We start from the raw sequence: 8925 nt of genomic DNA on the forward strand, positions 1-8925 counted from the left end.
ATTGATGTTTATAAATAGCTGAAGGGTGTGTGTCAAGAAGAAGGGGCTGGTCTCTTTTCAGTGGCATCCTGTGATAGGACAAGGGGCAATGGATGCAAAGTGGAAGACAGGAAGTTCCACCTCAACATGAGGAAAAACTTTAAGGTTGACGGAGCACTGAAACTGCCCAGAGAGGTTGTGGAGTCTCCTCTGGCTATTAGCAAGACCTATCTGGGTGTATTCCCATATGACCTGCCCTAGGTGAACCTCTTTTGGCAGGGGTGTTAGACTTCAGAGGGGATGATCTTAAGTGGTGCCATCCAACTCCTGCTGTTCTATGATTATCTTGCAAGCACACTCAGAATGTGCAGTGCCTCCAGGTGTGAGTGAGTCTTGGTAAGATTCAGGAGTGGTGAGGGTGAAGTTACAGTGTTGCCTGGACAGGTGTCAAAGCTCCGGTTCTAGACTGAAGTGCAGTATCCCCACTGCTTTTAGCTACACTGGAATCTGGTCCTGTTTGTAAGCAGCCTGTGCCTTCCCCCTCTCCTAAATCAACATCTTTGTGTTATGTAATGATGCCTTTTTCTCAGCTTCAACTTTGCCCTTCTGTTGTGCAGTCTACTGTTCAAGCAGTACCTCTGACTGACACCTCAGCAGCTCAATCTCTTCCTGGAATTGAAGCTGCTGCTTCAATTTCTGTTCCAGAAGGGCTGTTTGCACACTTTCTGCTTCAGGTCGATGCAGAAACATACATCTCATGTTCATGCTGTGCTTTAAGTTTCCCCAATTCTTCCAGCAACTTCCTTCAGTTTTGAAGGGCTGTGTTTAAACCATCCTTATGAGCTTCTGCTGTTTCAACAGCCATGGCTTTAAGCTTTGCCATATAAAAAGGTGATGGAGTCACTGTCCCAGGAGGTGTTCAAGAGGGGATTGGACATGGCACTTGGTGCCATGGTCTAGTCCTGAGGTCTGTGGTGACAGGTTGGACTCGATGATCTTTGAGGTCTCTTCCAACCTTCGTGATACTGTAACAGCAGCTATCTCAAAGTTCAAATTATTTTGGGAAAACATTTGATAAGTGTTTAGCCTCCAGCTCATCAATTTGTGCCCGATGCTTTGTCTGTAGTTCAGCAACACAAGCTTCAAGATGAATCTGCTGTTTACTTTCTAGTGTAGATTTAAGTTTCTCAATTTCAGTCTGGTGCTTTGTCCGAAGCTCAGCTGTCAGAGACAAAACTTGCTGCTTATGCTTCTCCTGTAACTGCTGACTTGGGAGTCCCAGCTCATCAACATGTTTCTTTTTCTAACTTTCAATGCGTATTCTTCTTGCAGACCAAGGGTGGCTTCTTGAAGTTGTCTCATTTCAGCTTCTCAAAGTTCAAAACTCCTTTTGTCAGCTTCTTGAAGTTCAAACTCCTTTTGTAAATTCTGCTTCTCATGTTTTGCTAATTTACGCACAACAATGATAACTAATGCTTGAATTCTCTGTTCCTCACATCACATCAGGGTCACCATTTGTCACTGTAGGGGCGCATGGTGGCACACACAGCAATGAGGATAGAATTCAAACAGAGTATAAGGAGAGCCCAGATCAAGAACCCCTGCCTGAGGCAGCAAGCCCACAAGACTGAAGACTTCCCCCCAAGCAGCTCATACTTGTAGCTCTGCTCTTAGTGTGGTGGCAGGGGATTGGTTGATGATGTGTCTGCATGGGATTGGCTAATGAACTTTTCTTCTTACTAGCTAGTGATACTTATTAAGGTAGCAGTAGCTGGCTCCTATCTCATCTATTGGAGCCACTTGTTAAGCTACCACAGGTGGTTCCCATTTCATCTCGCCTTGCAGTTTCTCATCTTCAATCATTCAGTCTGGGGGACACAACCCCCCACATTGCCCCTCTTCATACAGCTGCAATTATGAAGAATGCTTGAAGGAACTGGGTTTGTTTAGCTTGGAGAAAAGGAAGCTGAGGAAGACTTTGCAACTCCATTAAAGAAGGTTGGAGCAAGGTAGGAATTCACAGAATCTTAGGGGGTAAAAGTGCTGTGGGGGACAGTTTGGCTCTGAATGCTGGTCTCTGCAATCTGATTTGTAATGTGTAGAGTATGTTGTGTCCATTTCCACAGGGTTTTGGTTTTGTTTTAAATGCTTTGAGCATTTTAACACTCTTACAGTGGACTTTTTTACTGTGTACTTCAGTTTAGAGTGCAGACTTGAAATGTAAGATGCTATAGATCTAGAGATGTTCTCATATTAGCTCCCAAGAATTTGTGTGAACTGGACCTGTTTGATCTGATCTATACTTTTATCAAGTTCCAGTGGACTGAGCAAGTTCTCCTGTTTCCTCTCACCATACAAAAACTCTTTCTCCTCACTTTTTCTTCATAAATCAAAGTCTGTCTTAACTGCAAAACAGACTCCAAAACTCCACCTTCATGAGCCTATTTCTTCATCAGCTTCTACTGATAGTTTCCTAAAAGTATCCACTCTTTTTTTCAAGGAAGCCCAGAGACCATTCACAGAAGGGAAATGGGACAAAGGGGCAGCATTTGTAACCCTGTGAAGTTGATGTCTAGGAGATCAGAAACCCATTATCCATGTGGTGCATGTTAGGAGATGAGAAAACAAAACAACAGAACACCAAAGTTCCAGACACTGCTCTAGATTTAAGTCCTACAGTTTGCTGTTGTTTGAGCATTGTGCTAAAGATGTTAACATGTTGTATCATGGAGGTTGTGGTGAGGTGGGTGTTGGTCTCTTCTCTCTTCTAACAGATGGTAACACAAGAGGAAAATGCCTCAAATTGCACTAGGGGAAGTTTATGTTGGATATTAGAAAATATTAGGATGGATATTAGGAAAGACGTTGACTTGCTGGAAGGTGTCAAGAGAAGGGCAACAAAGCTGATGAGGGGTTTGGAGCACAAGCCCTATGAGGAGAGGCTGGGACAGCTGGGGTTGCTAGCCTGGAGAAGAGGAGGCTCACGGGAGACCTTATTGCCCTCTACAACTACCTGAAGGGAGGTTGTAGACAGGTGGGGGCTGGTCTCTTCTCTCAGGCAACCAGCACCAGAATAAGAGGACACAGTCTCAAGCTGCACCAGGGGAGGTTTAGATGGGATGTTAGGAAGAAATATTTTTCATAGAGAGAGTGATTGGCCATTGGAATGTGCTGCCCAGGGAGGTGGTGGAGTCACCATCACTGGAGGTGTTTAGGAGGAGACTTGATCGGGTGCTTGGTGCCATTATTTAGTTGATTAGATGGTGTTGGATGTTGGGTTGGACGTGATGATCTCGAAGGTCTCTTCCAACCTGGTTTGGTCTATTCTATTCTATTCTTCTTCACTGAAAGGGTTTTCAAACACTGGAACAGGCTGCCCAGGGAGGTGTTTCAATCCCCATCCCTGGAGGTGTTTGAAAGATTTAGAGATGTGCGAAGGGGGCATGGTTTAGTCACCACGCCTGGTAGAGTAAGAGAATGGTGGGATTTGATGGTCTTAAAAGTCTTTTCCAACCTAAACAATTCTATTCTTACCCTATTTTTCCTATTATCTGCCATTCTAATGGAAAAGAGAGTTGCTGTTATTTCCTAGAAGATTTGGGGTTTTTTTTTGCAGTCAGAAGAGAATTAAGGGAGAAATTAATGATGCACACTAATGAAGATCCACGTACAGGGAAGATGAAATGCTGAACAACCCATAAAGGTAAATGGTTGGAGAACACCAGGCTTATGTAGATGCTGTTGTATTAATCTATGTACCTTCTGCTGCAGAGGATTATTTTGGAGTGGACATGGTTTAATGGCCATGGTGGCCTTATGTGGATGGTTGCACCCTCTTAGAGGTCTTTTCCAATTGAAACAATTCTATGATTTAACCCCTCAAGAAAACCTGGTGCTGTCCTGCTCACTATCTGGTCCAGCTGAATGAACGTTTCTGCTCAGAATTCAGGGTTTCTGCTCAGTTGCACAGTGTTCACATTTATATTTCACTGAGACACAAAGTATGTCTTGATTGCATAAATACAACAAACTCTCCTTTTGTCTCCGTCACCTTCACTATGAAATGGGGACATAAAACAATGCTTTAACCTCAAGGCTTTTGATGTGAGTATCTATCTTCCAGGTGAGCCCCAAAGACTTGCTCAAATAGTTTGAGCTCCAGTCCACAATGAAGTAACTACTCTGGACATCAGCTGCTCAACAGAGAACATGCTGAGTAAATGGACTTTAAACACCTAAACAGTAATTTTAAAACAGTACATCATTTAAAAGCTGTCTGTGTCTGCTGAGATACCAGAGAAGACAATGTCTCTCTTTAAGTTGATTATAGAATCCTAAAGCTGTTGAGTGAGAAGAGACCAACTTCCACCTCACTCCAACCTCCTTTGAAGTAGTTGTAGAGGCCAATGAGGTCTGTCCTCAGCCTCCTATTCTGAAAGCTAAGCAGCCCCAGTTCCCTCAGCCATTCCTCCCAAGACTTGTGTTCAAGGCCTTTCACCAGCTTAGCTGTTCTTCTCTGGACTTACTCCAGCACCTCAATGTCCTTGGAGTGAGGGGCCCAAAACTGAACACAGGACTCAAGGCGTGGCCTCACCAGCACTGAGCAGAGGAGGCGCAATCACATCCCTACACTGACTGGCCAGTCTTTCTGATGCAAGCCAGGGTGCCAAGTCCTAATGGTCTGTTTAGACAGTCCAGGAAATTCCCTACAAAGGATAACTTTTGGTTTTGTCCTTTAAAATCCAATCTGGCCCTAACTGCCCCTGAGTGTGTTACAGAATTTTCTGTTACTCCTTCTGGTTTTCTTAAAATTGTTACATTGCCTGAATATTGTACATTCCCACTGTAAATATATATATATGCCAGCTGTACATTGTACCTATTTGATAAGGTTTTTGCAATTATATATAATAATGAAAAGTTATTACTATTTTAATTAATATTCATATTTGCCATATTGTTTTCATAAGTTCTGTAACAGAATGCTGTACTCTTTGGAGGCTTAATTCTTTCAGAAGAGATCTAAGATACTATCTGCTACTGTCTCATGTCACAGAACCAGTCCCTAAAACACAGAAACAAACAAAAAAACCCAACAAACAACAACATAAAAAAACAAACAAGAAGTTAATTTAGGAAAGTCTCTTAGTAAATGATGATGTTATAGCTGTTGTAGAAATGTGCTCAGCAAACCAGGAAAAATAGCAAGAGAAAAAGATACATGTCTGGTGTGTGTTTTATTTAGAATAAACCTTTATTTAGAATATACCAAACCAGGTTGGAAGAGACCTTCAAAATCATCGTGTCCAACCCATCAACCAATCCAACCCACCCAAACAGCTAACCCATGGCACCAAGCACCCCATCAAGTCTCCTCCTGAACACCTCCAATGACAGCGACTCCACCACCTCCTTGGGCAGCCCATTCCAATGGGCAATCACTCTCTCTGTATAGAACTTCTTCCTAACATCCAACCTGAACCTCCCCTGGTGCAGCCTGAGACTGTGTCCTCTTGTTCTGGTACTGGCTGCCTGGGAGAAGAGACCATCATCCGTTTTTATTATTCTTTATTGCATTATAGGGTGCTGGAGCAGGTCCAGAGAAGGGCAACAGGATGTCCAGGGCAGTGGTGGACTCTCCATCCTTGAAGGGATTTAAAAGTCAGTGGATATGGTGCTGAGGGACATGTTTTAGTGGTGGACCTGGCAGTGTTAACACTTAGACTTGAATGACCTTGGAGGGCTTTTCCAACCTGATTGAGCCTGTGATTCTTAGTCACAATTGTTTTGATATGCCACAGTGTCTTCTGAAAAAGGGGCTGTTATTCCAAGGCTTAAGATAAGTGAATATTTCGAGGGGAAATAAGGGTACTTGTGCAGGACTTCTGGGCACAAAATTGAAATATAGTTAAAATTAAAGTACACTATAAGGATTCACAATAATGCTCATATTTAATATAAATTATAAAATACCCTGTGAGGAGATACTTATAACTGCCACATACCTCTTTTTCCCTTTGGGATTTGAGCGTACAGTGTTATTTTTCTCTCCCAAAATATGAGCTGTTAGCGATTACAACTAATTTTTTTTTTAGTGTATTTTTAGAAGAACACAGCTTGTGTTTCATTCAAAAAATACATATAGAATTTAGAAGTGGAATAATGTGAAAATCAAAGGTGGGTGACACACAGCTGACCTCTAGTGTTGGAAGAGTTTTTGCACTTCTGAAGATCAGGAGAGATTAAAGCGTTTAGGCAGATGCTTGTCTGCAGCAAAGCCTTGCTGTCCTAGATAGTGTGTTGCTCATCCACCTAACCTAGGTTGTTTTCATTACAAATTTGAGTGAATTTCATTAAATTTCTGTTTGTGCCTTACTGATTTCAATGCCTTGATGGTTTGAGTTGGAAAGGACCTCAGAGATAATTCAGTTCCATAACCCCTGCTGTGGTCAGGAACACCTTCCACTGGACCAGGTTGCTCAAGGCCTCATCCAACCTGGCCTTGAAGCCCCCCTGGCTTCCAGGGAAGGGACATCCATAACCTCCCTGGAGAACCTGTTCCAGTGTCTTCCCACCCTCACTGTAAAGAATTTCTTTCTAATACCTAGTCTGAATTTTCCCTTCTCAAACTTAAGATCATTGAGTCCAGCCATTAACTCAACATTGCAAGTCCACCCCTAAACCACATCCCTCAGTACCACATCTGCACAGCTATTAAATACTTTCAAGGTATTTATTATTTTAGTAGGACACATGATCTTGTTTTCTAGGAGTGTCATTAGTATGAACAACCTTTTGATGACTTTTTCACTATTCTGCTGTTGATTGTCACTGCTCCACATTAGTTCACTGTGGGAACCTTCATAGATACTCTAAATTTCATCTACAAACATTAAAAATAGATGGAGTTTTCTACTTCCATTACAGAAATGAAGTTGAAAAATCCACTTGATTGTCATGGAAGGTTTAAAAACATTCCAAAACTCCTGAAAAGAAAACTGGATTTTAGTATTTCTTTGTAACCAATGGCATGATTCTGTCTGATCTTGGCATTCTCTTTCATATCCAATATCCTTTCGGAACTCTGCAGGTTCATGGTGTGAAAGACTTTTTTTGACAGCCAAATCAGCTGCTTAATTACCTGAGGTGTGGAAAGAAAACTTGCACTGGCTTGAGTTTTCCACCTTTTTAAAATTTGTATCCTTCCATTGCATTCCTCTCCTGACTTGACACTAAGGTGTGATGCTGTGTTGAGACAAGAGTGTGATTGTAGCTGCTCACCTCGATGCTGAGTTGTAAACACTCTCAGGTATGATAATTTCCCAGAGGCTAAGGTCTGAGGGAGGCAATTCTCAGCAATTAAAAGATATCAGGTAATTGATGATCTTTGAGGATGTTGTCTCCATAGATTCCCACTTCAGCTTCCTTTCCTGCTTCTTCAAAATATAATTTATGGCTGATACTCAGAGGAGGTCACAAAAAAACTCAGAGACAGGTGGGACTCACACCCTTTGAAAAACTACATGTGAGCTTATATGCAACTCCAGAAGTCATAATTAGTGAATATTCTCAGGATTGCAACTAGAGGTAAGTGCACTTCAAAAGCCTGGATTTGTGGAAGCAATAAACCTGAAGAACATCTCATGAATGTCTTTTCCAACTGAAACAATTCTATGATTCTATGAAGTAACCTTTTATAGTACTAAAAAGATAACAAATACCCAACTAGAATTTTAACTGTCAGGTGCATTAGGTCACCTGCTACGATTTTATTGCACTCAAGACAGATACTAATATGGTTTTATGTTTCATATGAGTACCTCTGCCTAGTGGTATTTTAGTACCTGTCAGTCCATGATTAGAACTGCCATCATTATTTTTTCTAAGTTATCTGTATGATTAAAAAAAAATACAGAATCCCAGCATGGTGTGGGTTGGAAGTAACCTCTGGAGCTCATCTAGTCCAACTGCTCTGCTAAAGCAGGACCAACCATGGCGGGCTGACCAAGATCACGATGCCTGGGTGAGCTTATGAAATCTCTCCAGAGGAGACTCTACAATCTGTCTGGGCAGCCTGCTCCACAGCACCAGCACCCTCACAGCAAAGAAGTTTTCCCTCATGTTCAGATGGACCCTCCTGGGTTTCAGTTTGAGCCCATTCCTTCTTGTCCTGTTACTGAGCACAGCTGACAAGAATCTGACCCCATCCTCTTATCCCAGGCTTTTAGTTATAGATCTGTATTGCGAAGGTCCCCTCACAGGCTGCTCTTCTCTGGGCTCAACAACCCCAGGTCTTTCAGCCTTTCATCCTCACAGATGCCCTCAGCATCTTTGTGGCCTCCACTGAACTCTCTCCAGTAGTTCCCTGTCTTTCCTGAACTGGGGAGCCCAGTTGGATAGTTGGCAGAAGCAGCAATGAGTAAAACTTTCTACTATCTTCCACTGTAGTTATCAGTTTTAAGACGAAATGAATGTGAAGTGTTTCAGTATCTAATCAGCTTTAAGAGAAGAATTTAAAACCTGCTGCAACTAGAAGCTAATAGAAAGCTCATGGTTTGTTTTTTTTTCTTCTGCTGGTTTCCAAGGGAGATGGATCCACATCTTTATCAAACATGCTTCTAGATGTATTTTAAAATGCAATATCCATGAAGACCAGGAAGAGATGAAGGTTTCATTGCCATTATGAAGGTCAGAATTTCCAACAAATCAACTAATGAGGCCTGTAAATGTTATTGAAATACTGAGGTCTTCTTAAGCACCTAAAGTCCATTTACCACGAAATTTCTGAAGCAAAACACACAGTTGCAAATCCTTGCTTTTCTTTGAGAGAGAAGATACTCCACAACTAGCCAAAACTGTGGGGTGAACTTTGTAATTAATATTTCACGTGTTCATAAAGCTCTGAATGACCTATTTTTAAATAATGGAAAAAGCTGAAACCCTCCA

Source organism: Melanerpes formicivorus, unplaced genomic scaffold, assembly GCF_026170545.1.
Source record: "Melanerpes formicivorus ecotype bairdi unplaced genomic scaffold, bMelFor1.0.p_v2 SCAF_6, whole genome shotgun sequence".
In the NCBI taxonomy this organism is placed as follows: Eukaryota; Metazoa; Chordata; class Aves; order Piciformes; family Picidae; genus Melanerpes; species Melanerpes formicivorus.